The sequence below is a fragment of the Ranitomeya variabilis genome, chromosome 4, assembly GCF_051348905.1.
Source record: "Ranitomeya variabilis isolate aRanVar5 chromosome 4, aRanVar5.hap1, whole genome shotgun sequence".
In the NCBI taxonomy this organism is placed as follows: Eukaryota; Metazoa; Chordata; class Amphibia; order Anura; family Dendrobatidae; genus Ranitomeya; species Ranitomeya variabilis.
Window position 1 is genome coordinate 361307893 of NC_135235.1, and position 17111 is coordinate 361325003.

Here is a 17111-nt window from a genome sequence, read left to right on the forward strand (position 1 = left end):
CCACTGCTGACTGATTTGTTTGCTTGCATAAAGGGGGCCAAGTGGTTCTCTAAGATAGATCTCCGTGGGGCGTATAATTTGGTGCGAATTAAGCAGGGGGATGAGTGGAAAACCGCATTTAATATGCCCGAGGGCCACTTTGAGTATTTGGTGATGCCTTTTGGCCTTTCAAATGCCCCTTCAGTCTTTCAGTCCTTTATGCATGACATTTTCCGTGATTATTTGGATAAATTTATGATTGTGTATCTGGATGATATTCTGATTTTTTCGGATGACTGGGACTCTCATGTCCAGCAGGTCAGGAGGGTTTTTCAGGTTTTGTGGTCTAATTCCTTGTGTGTGAAGGGTTCTAAGTGCGTTTTTGGGGTGCAAAAGATTTCCTTCTTGGGATACATTTTTTTCCCCCTCTTCCATCGAGATGGATCCTGTCAAGGTTCAGGCTATTTGTGATTGGACGCAACCCTCTTCTCTTAAGAGTCTTCAGAAATTTTTGGGCTTTGCTAACTTTTATCGTCGATTTATTGCTGGTTTTTCTGATGTTGTTAAACCATTGACTGATTTGACTAAGAAGGGTGCTGATGTTGCTGATTGGTCCCCTGCTGCTGTGGAGGCCTTTCGGGAGCTTAAGCGCCGCTTTTCTTCCGCCCCTGTGTTGCGTCAGCCTGATGTTGCTCTTCCTTTTCAGGTTGAGGTCGACGCTTCTGAAATCGGAGCTGGGGCGGTTTTGTCGCAGAGAAGTTCCGACTGCTCCGTGATGAAGCCTTGTGCTTTTTTTTCTCGTAAATTTTCGCCCGCTGAGTGGAATTATGATATTGGGAATCGGGAGCTTTTGGCCATGAAGTGGGCTTTTGAGGAGTGGCGTCATTGGCTTGAGGGGGCTAGACATCAGGTGGTGGTATTGACCGACCACAAAAATTTAATTTATCTTGAGTCCGCCAGACGCCTGAATCCTAGACAGGCGCGCTGGTCGTTGTTTTTCTCTCAGTTTAATTTTGTGGTGTCATACCTACCGGGTTCTAAGAATGTTAAGGCGGATGCCCTTTCTAGGAGTTTTGAGCCTGACTCCCCTGGTAATTCTGAACCTACAGGTATCCTTAAGGATGGAGTGATATTGTCTGCCGTTTCTCCAGACCTGCGGCGGGCCTTGCAGGAGTTTCAGGCGGATAGACCTGATCGTTGCCCACCTGGTAGACTGTTTGTTCCTGATGATTGGACCAGTAAAGTCATTTCTGAGGTTCATTCTTCTGCGTTGGCAGGTCATCCTGGAATCTTTGGTACCAGGGATTTGGTGGCAAGGTCCTTCTGGTGGCCTTCCCTGTCACGAGATGTACGAGGCTTTGTGCAGTCTTGTGACGTTTGTGCTCGGGCCAAGCCTTGTTATTCTCGGGCTAGTGGATTGTTGTTGCCCTTGTCTATCCCGAAGAGGCCTTGGACGCACATCTCGATGGATTTTATTTCGGATCTTCCTGTTTCTCAGAAGATGTCTGTCATCTGGGTGGTGTGTGACCGTTTCTCTACGATGGTCCATTTGGTTCCCCTGCCTAAGTTGCCTTCTTCTTCCGAGTTGGTTCCTCTGTTTTTTCAAAATGTGGTTCGTTTGCATGGTATTCCGGAGAATATCGTTTCTGACAGAGGAACCCAATTCGTGTCTAGATTTTGGCGGGCATTCTGTGCTAGGATGGGCATAGATTTGTCTTTCTCGTCTGCTTTCCATCCTCAGACTAATGGCCAGACCGAGCGGACGAATCAGACCTTGGAGACATATTTGAGGTGTTTTGTGTCTGCAGATCAGGATGATTGGGTTGCTTTTTTGCCTTTAGCGGAGTTTGCCCTCAATAATCGGGCCAGCTCTGCCACCTTGGTGTCTCCTTTTTTCTGTAATTCGGGGTTTCATCCTCGATTTTCCTCCGGTCAGGTGGAATCTTCGGATTGTCCTGGAGTGGATGCTGTGGTGGAGAGGTTGCATCAGATTTGGGGGCAGGTAGTGGACAATTTGAAGTTGTCCCAGGAGAAGACTCAGCTTTTTGCCAACCGCCGGCGTCGGGTTGGTCCTCGGCTTTGTGTCGGGGACTTGGTGTGGTTGTCTTCTCGTTTTGTCCCTATGAGGGTTTCTTCTCCTAAGTTTAAGCCTCGGTTCATCGGCCCGTACAAGATATTGGAGATTCTTAACCCTGTGTCCTTTCGTTTGGACCTCCCTGCATCTTTTTCTATTCATAATGTTTTTCATCGGTCATTATTGCGCAGGTATGAGGTACCGGTTGTGCCTTCCGTTGGGCCTCCTGCTCCGGTGTTGGTTGAGGGCGAGTTGGAGTACGTTGTGGAAAAAATCTTGGACTCCCGTGTTTCCAGACGGAAACTCCAGTATCTGGTCAAATGGAAGGGATACGGTCAGGAGGATAATTCTTGGGTGACTGCCTCTGATGTTCATGCCTCCGATCTGGTCCGTGCCTTTCATAGGGCTCATCCTGATCGCCCTGGTGGTTCTGGTGAGGGTTCGGTGCCCCCTCCTTGAGGGGGGGGTACTGTTGTGAAATTGGATTTTGGGCTCCCCCGGTGGCCACTGGTGGAATTGAACTTGTGTGCATCATCCCCTCTGTTCACCTGTTCCCATCAGGATGTGGGAGTCGCTATTTAACCTTGCTCCTCTGTCATTTCCATGCCGGTCAACATTGTAATCAGAAGCCTTTCTGTGCATGTTCCTGCTTCTAGACAACTCCCAGCTAAGTCGGACTTTTGTCCTTGTTTGTTTTTGCATTTTGTTCCAGTTCACAGCTGCAGTTTCGTTTCTGTGTCTGGAAAGCTCTTGTGATCTGAAATTGCCACTCTGATGTTATGAGTTAATACTAGAGTCTTAAAGTAATTTCAGGATGGTGTTTTGATAGGGTTTTCAGCTGACCATGAAAGTGCCCTTTCTGTCTTCCTGCTATCTAGTAAGCGGACCTCGATTTTGCTAAACCTATTTTCATACTACGTTTGTCATTTTCATCTAAAATCACCGCCAATATATGTGGGGGCCTCTGTCTGCCTTTCGGGGAAATTTCTCTAGAGGTGAGCCAGGACTGTATTTTCCTCTGCCAGGATTAGTTAGTCCTCCGGCTGGCGCTGAGCGTCTAGGGATAAAACGTAGGCACGCTACCCGGCTACTGTTAGTTGTGCGGCAGGTTTAGTTCATGGTCAGTTTAGTTTCCATCCTTCCAAGAGCTTGTTCCTATGTATGCTGGGCTATGTTCTCTTGCCATTGAGAACCATAACAGTTGTAGAACCTTCTCTCTTGAGCTGTTGCGAGAATATTCAAAGGCTCTGGACACAACCTTCCGTGGGTAGCCCCGCTCCAAGAATCTATCAGTGAGGGCCCGTGATTCCTTGCTGACATCTTCCAAACGGCTGCAGCTCCTCCTGAGTCGCAGAAATTGCCCCTTGGGTATACCCTTGCGGAGATGGGCCAGGTGAAAACTCTCATAGTGCAGTAAATTGTTGGTGGCAGTCTTCTTGCGGTACAAAGTGGTAGTGATTTGATTACCATGAAGCAATAGCTTCAAGTCAAGAAAATTTACCAAGCTGGTGGAAGAAGAAGACATCAACTTAATATTCCAACAACTAATATACAACTTCCTAATAAAGCAGTCAAATTGTTCGGCCGTTCCGGTCCATACAATGAAAATGTCATCGATGAAATGATGCCATCGCAACACGTGAGAGCGATATGCTAGAAGTCCCCGTGCACACGTTTCCTCCCACCACCCCAAAAAAAGTTTGCATACGAGGGGGCACATCTGGCCCCCATCGCAGTGCCGGACACTTGTTTAAAGAAGGTCCTTTCAAACACAAAATAGTTCTTCTCAAGGACTAGCTTTAGTAACTCCAGAATGAAGGAATCATGTTTCCTGGCACCTGTGGAATGTTTTTTTAGGAAATAAGAGGTAGCAGCAATACCTAGATCATGTTGAATGTTGGTATACAACGCTTCCATATCAAGAGTAGCGAGTAGTGTATTGGTGGGAACATCCAGGCCCTCTAGTTGTCGTATTAGATGTGATGAGTCCCGTGTATAAGAATCCAACAGGAGAACACTTGGCTGTAAAAAATGATCAAGGTAAATACATGGTCTTTCATAAAGTCCCCCAATACCTGATACAATAGCTCTTCCTGGAGGTCTGGTTATGGACTTATGGACTTTTGGCAGCATGTAAAATGTTGGAACCACAGGATGTGAGGTGGATAGGAAGTCCAAGTCCTTTTTGTTAAAAATACCTTGTGTCCAAGCTCTAGAGAGTAGTCTGTCTGGTTGGGTTTTGAAAATAGAGGTGGGATCTGATGGTAGAATCTGAAAGTACTGTGTGTGTGTAATAACTATAGGGGATAACTCAGAAGACTCTTTGCGTGGAAGAAGACAACTAAAGGACACAGTTTTATAAGTGGTAAAGTCTATATTATCACACGGTGATTCAAACAGGTGCAGAGAGAAACTCAAGTCCACAACACTTGGTGCAAATAATAAACGCAGCTTAGCAGTCTATAGGAAACTTCAGAGGAAAGTGCAATCAAGCAGAAAGTCTATGAAGCACAGTTATTCTTGAGGATACTTGACACGTATAAATCCTTGTCTTAGTCCAGGCACAGATAGATATGCTTATTAGGCAGTTCAAATCATATCTTAGCTCAACCAGGGTGGCCTGGTTAATAGTCTCAGGTTAATGCAAAGCAGCAACAGCTTACATGACCAGCAAATGCATATGGAAGTAAACATGAACAGCAGATGAAGGAGGATTACTGGAAACTTGTGTATGCAGCAGGAACTCAGAGCAGAGTAGCAGGATCACCACACAGGTTCACAGGAGCAGGTGTATAGCCAGGGAGTAATCAGAGGTCAGGAGCTGGATGCAAGGCAGAATACTCTAGCACAGACTGAAGGCTGGGGTGGAGTTTTATAGCAGGAGACACAGTGCACATGAGACCAAAGACGCCATCTTGGAAAAGGGCAGTAATGCACAAAAGTTAAAAAATGTTCAGAGTCCTGACATTACTCCCTCCTTAGAAGCGGCCTCAGGAGGATCCTGGACCTGGTTTCTCAGGGAATCTCTGATGAAAACGAGAAATCTTCTGTTGGGCATTGATGTTTTCCACAGGTTCCCAAGAGTCTTCCTCAGGGGGATATCCCTGCCATCGTATCAGATATTGGAGCCGATTCCTGCGAATCCTGGAATCAATAATTTCCTCCACCACAAATTGTTCTTGCCCATCAATCACCACAGGCTGCAGAGGTGGCACAACACGTCCCTGGAAGGTATTAGGAGATACAGGCTTTAGTAAAGATACATGAAAAACTGGGTGTACCTTCATTGTCCTAGGCAGCTTCAGCCGGCAGGCCACAGAGCTCACAATACCGTTGATCTTGAAAGGGCCAATTAATTTCTGTCCAAGTTTTTGTAAAGGAATGTTTAACTTCAGATTCTTAGTTGCTAACCACACGGAATCTCCTACCTTGAACATGGGTGCAGGTTTACGGAATCTATCAGCCGATCTCTTATAACTTTCTTGGGCTGTGGTCAGGGATTCCTTCAGAAACTCCAGATTCTGTCTCATCACAGTCAGCCTTTCCTCCACTGCCGGAACCGGAGAATTAATTGGAGACCTAGGTAAAATACATGGATGATAACCCAGATTGGCAAAGAAAGGTGTAAATTTAGTGGAGGCGCTCTGAGAATTATTATATGAAATTTCGGCTAATGGCAACAACTCCAACCAATCATCCTGGAAATGGCTGACAAAACATCTTAGATACTGTTCCAGCGTCTGGTTGGTACGCTCAGTCTGACCATTTGTCTGGGGATGGTAAGCAGAAGAGAGACAGACATTAATATTGAGTGCAGAGCAAAACCCCTTCCAGAATCTTGAAGTGAACTGTACTCCACGGTTAGAGATGATCTCATCCAGAACCCCGTGCAACCAAAAGACATTCTGTATAACCAAGTTCACTGTATCTTTAGCTGAGGGGAGGCCGGTGCACAGAACAAAATGAGCAGCTTTAGTCAGGCGATCAACTACCACCATGATTGTATTCATGCCCCCCGATGTAGGCAGCTCCACAATAAAGTCCATTGATATAGACCCCCAAGGGCGGGACGGAACAGGTAATGGTTGTAGAAGACCCATAGGTGCCACATGAGGTGTCTTGTAACGGGCACATACCTTGAAAGAGAGAACATAGTCCTTGGTATCCTTCAGGCAAGTTGGCCACCAGAAGAATCGGCTCAGGAACTCTTGTGTCTTCTGTACACCCCTATGACCAGCCAACTTGGAGTCATGTACCAACTAGAGGATCTGCAGACGGACGACCTCCGGGACGTAGATACGTCGATCTCTGAACCACATGCCACCCTTAAAGACAAGATTAATATCCACAGGTGGGTTGGCCAGAAATACATCACCTTCATAGGCCTCCCTGCACTCCTTCCACAAGTCCTGATCGTGGATAACCCCGATGAAATTGGCATCAGATAGAATGGTCTTGGACGGGGCTCCAGGTATGGAATCCGCAGCATGGATTCGGGATAAAGCATCAGCCTTCCCATTACGAGAACCTGGACGGTGCGAGATAACCGTTAAATTGATTTAAAAATAAGTTCCAATGAGCCTGACGAGGAGAAAGACATCTAGCGGATCTAAGGAACTCTAGATTGCGATGGTCAGTTAGCACTATGATCTGTTGTGCAGCTCCTTGCAGATGATGCCTCCATTCTTTGAAAGCCGCAATAATAGCCAGCAATTACTTGTCTCCCACATCTTAATTCTTCTCTGCTGAGGTTAGTCTATGGGAAAAGAAAGCACAGGGATGTAGCAGACCCTTCTCTCCAGTTCTTTGGGAGAGAATAGCCAACAAAGCATTATCAGAAGCGTCCACCTCCACAATGAAAGGAAGTGTTGGATCTGGGTGTATCAACAGCGGTGCTGATGTGAAACAGACTTTAAGCCGATCAAAGGCTTCTTGAGCCTGTGATGACCACTTAAAGGGCTTTTCCTTCTTTGTCAAGGAAGTAATGGGACGGACAATATCAGAAAAATTTCGAATGAAGCGTCTGTAGAAATTTGCAAAGCCAGTAAAACGTTGGACCTCCTTAACGTTCTTGGGTACCGGCCAGTGAAGGATAGCCTGAATCTTACCAGATTCCATGTTCAGCCCCTGGGGAGAGATGATATAACCTAAGAATTGTATCTCAGAACGATGGAACTCGCATTTCTCTGGCTTAATATACAGATAGTTCTCTTTCAAACATCTTAAAACAGTTTTGACAGGTTCTTCATGTTCCTGTAAAGAGTCAGAAAAGATTAGTATCTCATCCAAATAGATCAATACAAACTGGTCCAACAAATCTCTGAAAATGTCATTAGCAAGGTGTTGAAATGTTGCAGGGGTGTTACAAAGCCCGAAAAAAACACCATTGGAGGAAAACCTCCACTAAACTAGACAAAAAAACACCAGAAGACAGGCATGCTTACCTGTTCAAGGCCTCCAACAATTGCACTACCCAGGGTGCACCAGGCCCAAGTAAAGATAGCAAACAACACAGGTGCAAATAATACCGATGCAGCCAACCTACAATCAGGAATTGGCTGCTTGGAGCACCCATGCAAAAAAATAGTCTGTATGTGGCATGTTCACACAGGACTGCAAAGTATATACTTTGCAGTCCTGTGTGAACATGCCACATACAGACTATTTTTTTGCATGGGTGCTCCAAGCAGCCAATTCCTGATTGTAGGTTGGCTGCATCGGTATTATTTGCACCTGTGTTGTTTGCTATTTTTACTTGGGCCTGGTGCACCCTGGGTAGTGCAATTGTTGGAGGCCTTGAACAGGTAAGCATGCCTGTCTTCTGGTGTTTTTTTGTCTAGTTTAGTGGAGGCTTTCCTCCAATGGTGTTTTTTTAGATTAGGACTGCCAAGATACAAGGACCCTTGACGTGGGTTGGCAGCTTCAATATTGTGGCCATAATATCAACCAATACCTTGCATACATTGTTATGTTTTTGGTGCACTGTACATTTTTCCAGGGTGCGCCTGGGCCTTAGATGGCTCTGTACACTGTGGCCTCTGTTCACACGGGATGCATCATGGTTAGCCCGCTATATATATGGCGTCATTAATAGGCTTTTCACCATATACTTTGCAGTCCTGTGTGAACATGCCACATACAGACTATTTTTTTGCATGGGTGCTCCAAGCAGCCAATTCCTGATTGTAGGTTGGCTGCATCGGTATTATTTGCACCTGTGTTGTTTGCTATCTTTACTTGGGCCTGGTGCACCCTGGGTAGTGCAATTGTTGGAGGCCTTGAACAGGTAAGCATGCCTGTCTTCTGGTGTTTTTTTGTCTAGTTTAGTGGAGGTTTTCCTCCAATGGTGTTTTTTTAGATTAGGACTGCCAAGATACAAGGACCCTTGACGTGGGTTGGCAGCTTCAATATTGTGGCCATAATATCAACCAATACCTTGCATACATTGTTATGTTTTTGGTGCACTGTACATTTTTCCAGGGTGCGCCTGGGCCTTAGATGGCTCTGTACACTGTGGCCTCTGTTCACACGGGATGCATCATGGTTAGCCCGCTATATATATGGCGTCATTAATAGGCTATTCACCATATACTTTGCAGTCCTGTGTGAACATGCCACATACAGACTATTTTTTTGCATGGGTGCTCCAAGCAGCCAATTCCTGATTGTAGGTTGGCTGCATCGGTATTATTTGCACCTGTGTTGTTTGCTATCTTTACTTGGGCCTGGTGCACCCTGGGTAGTGCAATTGTTGGAGGCCTTGAACAGGTAAGCATGCCTGTCTTCTGGTGTTTTTTTGTGTTACAAAGCCCGAAGGGCATCACAAGAGATTCAAAGTGTCCATAACAGCATCTGAATGCTGTCTTCCACTCATCCTCTGGACAAATACACACCAAATTATAAGCCCCACGAAGATCCAGTTTAGAGAACACCTTAGCATGGCGGACTCTTTCCAGTAATTTGGGAATCAGAGGCAAAGGGTAACTGTTTCGTACGGTTACCTTATTGAGTTCTTGATAGTCAACACAGGGTCTCATGGTCACATCCTTCTTCTTTACAAAAAAGATAGGTGCCCCTGCTGGTGAGGAAGAAGGATGTATGAAGCCTTTGGCCAGATTTTCATCAATATACTCTTTTAAGGCTTGAAGCTCAGGTGCCGCCAAAGGGTATACGTTACCAAAAGGAATGGCTGCCCCGGGAAGCAGTTCAATGGGACAGTCATAATGCCTATGTGGAGGAAGCTGATCTGCATTCTTCTTGTCACAGATGTCAGAGAACTCTTTATAAGCTGGAGGTAAAGAAAATACATGTACATGTGGTATCGTAGCCGTGGACTCAGGGACAGCTTCTGTTAATGCTGAGTTGCTCCTTGTTGGGAAGATAATCTCCTTGGTCTCCCAGTTGATAATTGGGTTCTGAGAACGCAACCAAGGAATGCCTAAAATCACAGGAAAATGAGGAGAAGAAATTAGCAAGAATGAAAGTTGCTCCTGATGCTAGGCTCCAACAAAATTTCAAGGGATACGGTCTCCTGATCCACAGGTCCAGAGATTGAAGGTGACCCATCAACTGTTTCCATGGTAATTGGAGAGGCTCTTTGCTGAATTTTAATACCATGTTCCTTGGCAAATGCGATATCCATGAAATTGCCACCTGCACCAGAGTCAATCATAGCTGAACTGGAAATCCACTGTCCTGAACACAGGATCTTAATAGGGAGAGAACAGTGAGAGTTCTTTTCCTTCAGCTCCTTGGGGGGTGAAGTCATAGAAAGTGAATGGAATACAGCGTTTAAAGGCAGGCTACATTCAGAGATGTCAGATTCATCATCATACTCCCCTATTGCTGCTAGCACCCTGTTAGGCCATCTAGGACACTTAGGACAATTGATCAAGAAGTGGTCAGACTGGCCGCTGTAGAAACATAGACTTTCACGCAGGTGATGCTCCCGGTGCTCATGGATCTCACGCCTCTGAACGGAATCGATTTGCATGGGCACCTCCTCCACCTCCCGAGAGGTTATACCTGCAGGCTCTTTGGAAGGAAGGGAAAAGTTAGAAACACGGTTATGTGCAGCAAATTTCTCCTGCCTACGCTCAGTAAGGCACATGTCTATGTGCATACAATGCTGTATAAATGTCTCTAGCTCTTGTGGTGACTCAGAGTGGGCTAGTTCATCTTTTACAATACTAGACAGACCCCTTTTAAAAATAGGCAATTGTGCATAACTGTCCCAATTGGTATCTACCGCCAATCTCCTGAATTCAGTGGCATACTCAATAACAGAACATTTAGCCTGGCGTAAAGACAACAAAGCAGATTCAGCGGTTGCACGGCAATTAGGGTCATCAAACATTAATGCCATAGCGGCCAAGAAATCATCCAAGTCATTTAACCGTGGGTCACGAGTAGTGTTGAGCGATACCTTCCGATATTCAAAAGTATCGGTATCGGATTGGATCGGCCGATATCAAAAAAATATCGGATATCGCCGATACCGATACCCGATACCAATACAAGTGAATGGGCACAAATATCGGAACGTAAATCAGCCCTTTCTGTCCTTCTATATGCTGTTCTGGAGTGTGGGCGGTGCGTGGGCGGACACTGTGAGTGTCTGTGTGTGCGGGCGGGGTCTGTGTGGGCCTGCCAGGGATCTAATTCTGTGTGGCGCTATATCCGGGCTGCCCAGGCTCTATGCGGTGTGCCGGGGCTCGATGCGGCAAGGGGGGGTCTCTGTGGCGTGGGGGGGTGTTTCTGCAGCATGGGGGGTGTCTCTGCGGTGTGCTGGGGGGTCTCTGTGGCGTGGGGGGATCTCTGCGGCGTGGGGGGTCTCTGCAGCGTGGGGGGGTCTCTGCGGCGTGGGGGGTCTCTGCGGTGTGGGGGGCTCTCTGCGGCGTGTGGGGGTCTCTGCGGCATGGGGAGGGTCTCTGCGGTGTGGGGGGGTCTCAGTGCGGCGTGCGGGGGTCTCAGTGCAGGCATCGTCCGATGGGACTACAAGTCCCATCGGGCTATGCCTGCTACACTGACAGTGATTGACACATTAGCCAATGATGGGACAGTAGTAGTCCCATCATCCGGCTAATGTGTTGAATGAAAAAAAAAATACTCCATACATGCTACATACATACATACATACATTCTACATACATACATGCATACATGCTACATACATACATGCTACATACATACATACATGCTACATACATACATACATACATGCTACATACATACATACATGCTGCATACATACATGCTACATACATACATTCTACATACATACATACATGCTACATACATACATGCTACATACATACATGCCACATACATGCTACATACATACATTCTACATACATACATACATGCTACATACTACATACATACATGCTACATACATACATACATACATGCTACATACATGCTACATACTACATACATGCTACATACTACGTACATACATGCGACATACATGCTACATACATACATACATGCTATATACTACATACATACATGCTACATACATACATACATGCTACATACATACATACATACATGCATGCTAACTGCTACATACATGCTACATACATACATACATGCTGCATACTACATACATACTACATACATGCTACATACATACTGCATACATACATCCATACATACTACATACATGCTACATACATACTACATACATCCATACATACTACATACATGCTACATACATACTACATGCATACATACTGTATACATACATACAGTACATACATACAGACATACAGTACATTAAACATAGATTACATAATCATCATTACTTGTCATTTTTAACCCCGAAGCCAGTGTCATCTGTAAAAAATGTGGAAAAAACAAACAACCAATATACTCCCTGTCCGCAGAAATCCACGAGTGTCCCAAGGCAATCTCCCGTGGAGAGAAGCAGCAACAGCTGTTGAAACCGCTCTCCAGGGGCCCCAGGAACACAATGACGGGAGCAAGGTATCCTTCCGCCACTGTATTCCTCCGCCGCTGTAAAAAAAAAGTCCCTAGTCTCACTTTATGGCATTGCTGTATGAGACATTTTCCCATGCAGCAATTGTCATAAAGTGACACTTTGAACTCAGGTAACCTCAGTGATGCACTGCAGGAGCCATTGTCTCCTGTCAGTGTGTCACTGAGGGTCCTATAGAGCAGTGACATCACCCGATGTCACTGTTCTATAGGGGAGATCGTCGTGGGACACTCGTTATTAATTGAAGTACGGCGGACAGGTAGTATACTGTTTACTATTTTACATTTTTTGCAGGTGCTGAAGTATGGTAAGTATGGTGAAATGAAGAATATTAAAATACTTTTTCCTAATGTGTGTGTGTTTTATTAACCCTTTTCTTACTATTGGATTAATAACGGACAGGCGTCTTATTGACGCCTCTCCGTTATTAACCCGGCTTAATGTCACCTTACGATAGCAAGGTGACATTAACCCCTTATTACCCCATATCCCACTGCTACACGGGAGTGGGAAGAGAGGGGCTAAGTGCCGGAATTGGCGCATCTTACAGATTCGCCATTTCCGGGGCGGCTGCGGACTGGTATTTGTAGCCGGGGGGCAATATCCATGGCCCCTCTCTAGGCTATGAATATCAGCCCACAGCTGTCTGCGTAGCCTTTCTGGCTATAAAATATAGGGGGACCCCACGTCATTTTTTTGGGGGGTCCCCCTACTTTAATAGCCAGTAAAGGCTACGCAGACATCTGCGGGCTGATATTCATAGCAGGCTACAAATATTGGCCGTCAGTAGTGTTGAGCATTCCGATACCGCAAGTATCGGGTATCGGCCGATACTTGCGGTATCGGAATTCCGATACCGGGATTCCGATACTTGCCGCGTATCGGATACCGGAATCGGAAGTTCCCAGATTCAAAATGCACAAATTCAGCCAATGAGAATGATTTCAAGTGTGGGCACATCCTGTTCAGCATGGAGGGCATGAAACTACTGGCATGGCTGTGATTGGCTGCTGAAATGATGTCATGATGCAGTTTAAAAGTCGCTGGCGCCATTTTGCGATCACTCTGCTGTGAATTCAGTTAGTGACAGGACGCTGTTTGCTGACTGAGGGCCAGTTTAGAGATAGCGATTTGCTTCTTTGTGCTTTCCAAAGGCTAATTTAGCAACCGCTGTGTTCACCTACTATTGACCTTGCTTTTGCCTTGTAGCGCTGTATTCACAGCGATCTGCAAGGTCTGTGTGTGTGTGTGTGTGTGAGTGCAGCCCACTCTCTAGTCTGAGTGCAGCCACATAGGCCATCCATAGCTGGTTGTATTCAGTTCAGGGAGGGTGGTTCATTGCCTCATACTGTTCTTTTTTTTTTTTTTTCCAAGTAGTGTAGTCTGCTGCTAATTTTTAACAAAAAATCCTATTAGTGTCTTTCCACCCGTCTCCAGCTAATTTGTGGAAAAACACTACATAGGATAATGTAGAGGAGGGTTTTTGGGCCTTGCAGCGCCGTTTACGGCTGTCTGCACGGTCTCCGTGTGACTGCAGCTCGCCCTGTAGTCTGTGAGCAGCCATAGCCTGGTTGTCTCCAGCTCAGGGTTGTTCACTGCGTCATACCGCAAAATCAATTTTCATTTTGTTTTAAGTAGTGCAGGCTGCTGCACATTTTTTCAAAAAATTCCTATTAGTGTCTTTCTACCCGTCTCCAGCTAATTTGTGGAAAAACACTACATAGGATAACGTAGAGGAGGGTTTTTGGGCCTTGCAGCGCCGTTTACGGCTGTCTGCACGGTCTCCGTGTGACTGCAGCTCTATCTGTTGTCAGTTCAGCCCCCAAAAAATAAATAAATAATAAAGTTCACCAAACACACCAGTGACACCACTTTACATTTGTGTAGGCCACATTAGCTCATATTAAAGTCTAGTCCACACTTTAGAAAATTAGTGTTTCTTATACCTGTTAGGAGGAGTTGTTCAGGAATAAGCACACAAAGCCGTTAGTACTTTTCTGCTTATCTTTATCAGTCAACCAAGATGAAGAAGGCAGTGAGTAAGGCACGTGGGCGTGGGCGTGGGCGCGGAGCAGGGAGGGGACGTGGGGATTCTGTGCCTGCTGCGGGCACCGGTGACTCATCAGCACCCACTTTCACCAGGGAACAGTCATTCATGCGCAGCTTTGTGGCAGAGCGCCGTACACCGCTGCTGCATGAAGAACAAATTGAAGCCGTTGTCGGATGGATGGCAGCTAATGCATCAACTTCAATTAGTGCCACATCCTCTCAGACACAGAGCACTGGAGAGCAGCCATCTGTCTCTTCACCACCTGCCAAATTGCCCAGGCAGACAGAGAGCCCAGGACAGGAGCCGTCTCTACTTCTGTTCTCTGAATCTCTTGGCTTGGAAACAGGGGGCCAGCCAAGCAGCATTGGAGAAATGGAAGAAGAGGCAGGGTGCAGTGATGCCCAACAGCTTTTTCTCTCTTCCTCTGAAGAGGCGGGTGGGCCAGTGGCTCCGGTCACCACATCGCAGGCCGCATCAGCTGATGATGACACTCAGGTGCCACTTACTGGTGCATGCTCTGCTGCTGAGACTACCCAGGAGGAGCAGTTGGGGGCAGAGGGTAGCGTAGATGATGAGGTCCTTGACCCATCTTGGCGTGAGGGACAGGAAGGTGGTGGGAGCAGCTCTGAGGAAGAGATTCCCCGTACGGCCCAAAGAGGGAGAGGGAGGGGGAAGACTGCGGATCCTGCAGCCTCCGCTTTGGCACCCATTAGGAGCATGTCTCTTCCAAAAGCCAAAAAGGGCGCTCCCAAGACTTGCAGTGCCTGGTCCTTTTTTGACACAGTTGCAGATGACATTTGCTATGTCAAATGCAAGGTGTGTCATCACAAAGTCAAAAGAGGGAAAAATGTCAGCAACCTCAATACCTCCAACATGTGGAAACATGTGCGCACCAGGCACCCGGCGGAGTTAGAAAAACACACTGAAGAGCTAGGCCAACCAACAGCGGCAGCTACCACCTCTTCAGCTCGTGTTGCCTCTTCTCCCAGCTCACACGCAGCTGGTTCGGCTTCCTCCCAGGATCGCCGTGGAAGAACCTCTGGCCCTGTTGTCCAGAGACCCGCTGTAATTCCACCCGCAGCACCACTTTCCCAGTCATCCACACACTCCCAGCCCAGTCTACAGCCATCGGTAGTACAGGCATGGGAGAAAAGGCGGCCTTTCTCGTCAAACCACCCACGAGCACAGGCTCTGACTGCAGGCATTGCCAAACTTCTGTCACTGGAAATGCTGTCATTCAGGCTGGTGGAGACTGACAGCTTCCGTGACTTGATGTCATTGGCAGTCCCACAGTACAATGTGCCCAGCCACTTTTACTTCAGCAGGCAAGCCGTCCCTGCCCTGCACAAGCACGTGGAGGGACACATAAAACACGCGCTACTGAACGCCGTCAGTAGCAAGGTCCACCTCACCACCGATGCGTGGAGCAGTCAACATGGACAGGGGCGATACCTTTCCCTCACTGCCCATTGGGTTAATGTCGTTGAGCCGGGTACAGACCGTGCGAGTGGCGCAGGATGTGTCCTGCCCACTCCAAGGATTGCAGGAATCCATTCTGTACGCATTGACTCCTCCTCCTACACCAGTTCCTCAGAATCATCGCTGCAGGAGCTGTCACAGTCCACCTCCACATGGACCCGTGATGAACGTGTACCTGTTACGACCGACATGAGCACAGCCGTGGCCAAACGTCAACAGGCCGTCTTGAAATTTATTTATTTGGGGAATCGAAGCCACACAGCGCAGAAGCTCTGGAATGCCATCAAGCAGGAGAGCGATGTGTGGTTTGTGCCAGCGAATCTCCAGCCAGGCATGGTAGTGTGTGATAATGGCCGAAATCTGGTGGCAGCTCTGGGCCTCGGCAACCTCACTCACATCCCATGTCTGGCACATGTGCTCAATTTGGTCGTGCAGAGTTTTCTGGGGGACTATCCGGATCTTGATGCACTGCTGCACAAGGTCCGCCTAGAGTGTGCTCACTTGCGGCGTTCCAGCACGGCAAAAGCGCGCATTGCGGCTCTGCAGCGCCGACACCGCCTGCCGGAACATCGCATCATATGTGACCTACCTACCAGGTGGAATTCCACGTTACATATGTTGGAGCGGTTGTGTGAGCAGCAGCAAGCTGTAATGGAGTACCAGCTGCTTCAGGCGCAAAGAAGTCGCACTCAGCGCCGTACAGACTTCACAACCACAGAGTGGGCCACTATGAATGACGTCTGCCAGGTTTTGCGTCCCTTCGATTATTCCACGCGGATGGCGAGTGCAGATGATGCACTAGTCAGCATGACTGTCCCCCTTATCTGCCTGCTTGAAAAATCACTGCAAGCGCTAAGGGATGATGTTGTGGAAGAGGTGGAGGATGAGGATTCAGCATTTCCATCATCTTCTGGACAGTCAGCGCCACGTGGTTCCTCACAAACGCGTAGGCAGGGGACAGTTTGTGAGGAGGATGAGGAGGAGTCAATGGAGGAGGAAGACATCCGTCCTGAGGAGGGAGTTACACAATTGTCCAGTACTCAGTGTGTACAGTGAGGATGGGGTGATGACGAGCGGGCAGAGATCACGCCTCCAGCAGGGGACAGCGTTTCTTGGGCAGTTGGCAGTCTGCAGCACATGGTGGATTACATGCTGCAGTGCCTGAGAAACGACCGCCGCATCGCCCACATTCTCAACATGTCTGATTATTGGGTGTTCACCCTCCTCGATCCTCGCTACCGGGACAACGTAGAAAGCCTCATCACACCGTTGAACCGGGAGCGAAAAATGCGGGAGTACCAAGACACACTGGTGAATTCCATCATCTTCTCCATTCCAAGTGAGAGAAGTGCTGCTAGTGCATTCCAAAGCAGCTCAGTGCGTCCAGGCAGTGGTGGAGGCTCTGCACAAAGAGGGAGCAGAAGCAGTGCCTCTGCCCAAGGCAAGACCAGTATGGCCCAACTGTGGCACAGTTTTCTGTGCCCGCCACAAAAGTCTACACCATCACAGACGGCTCCAGTCAGCAG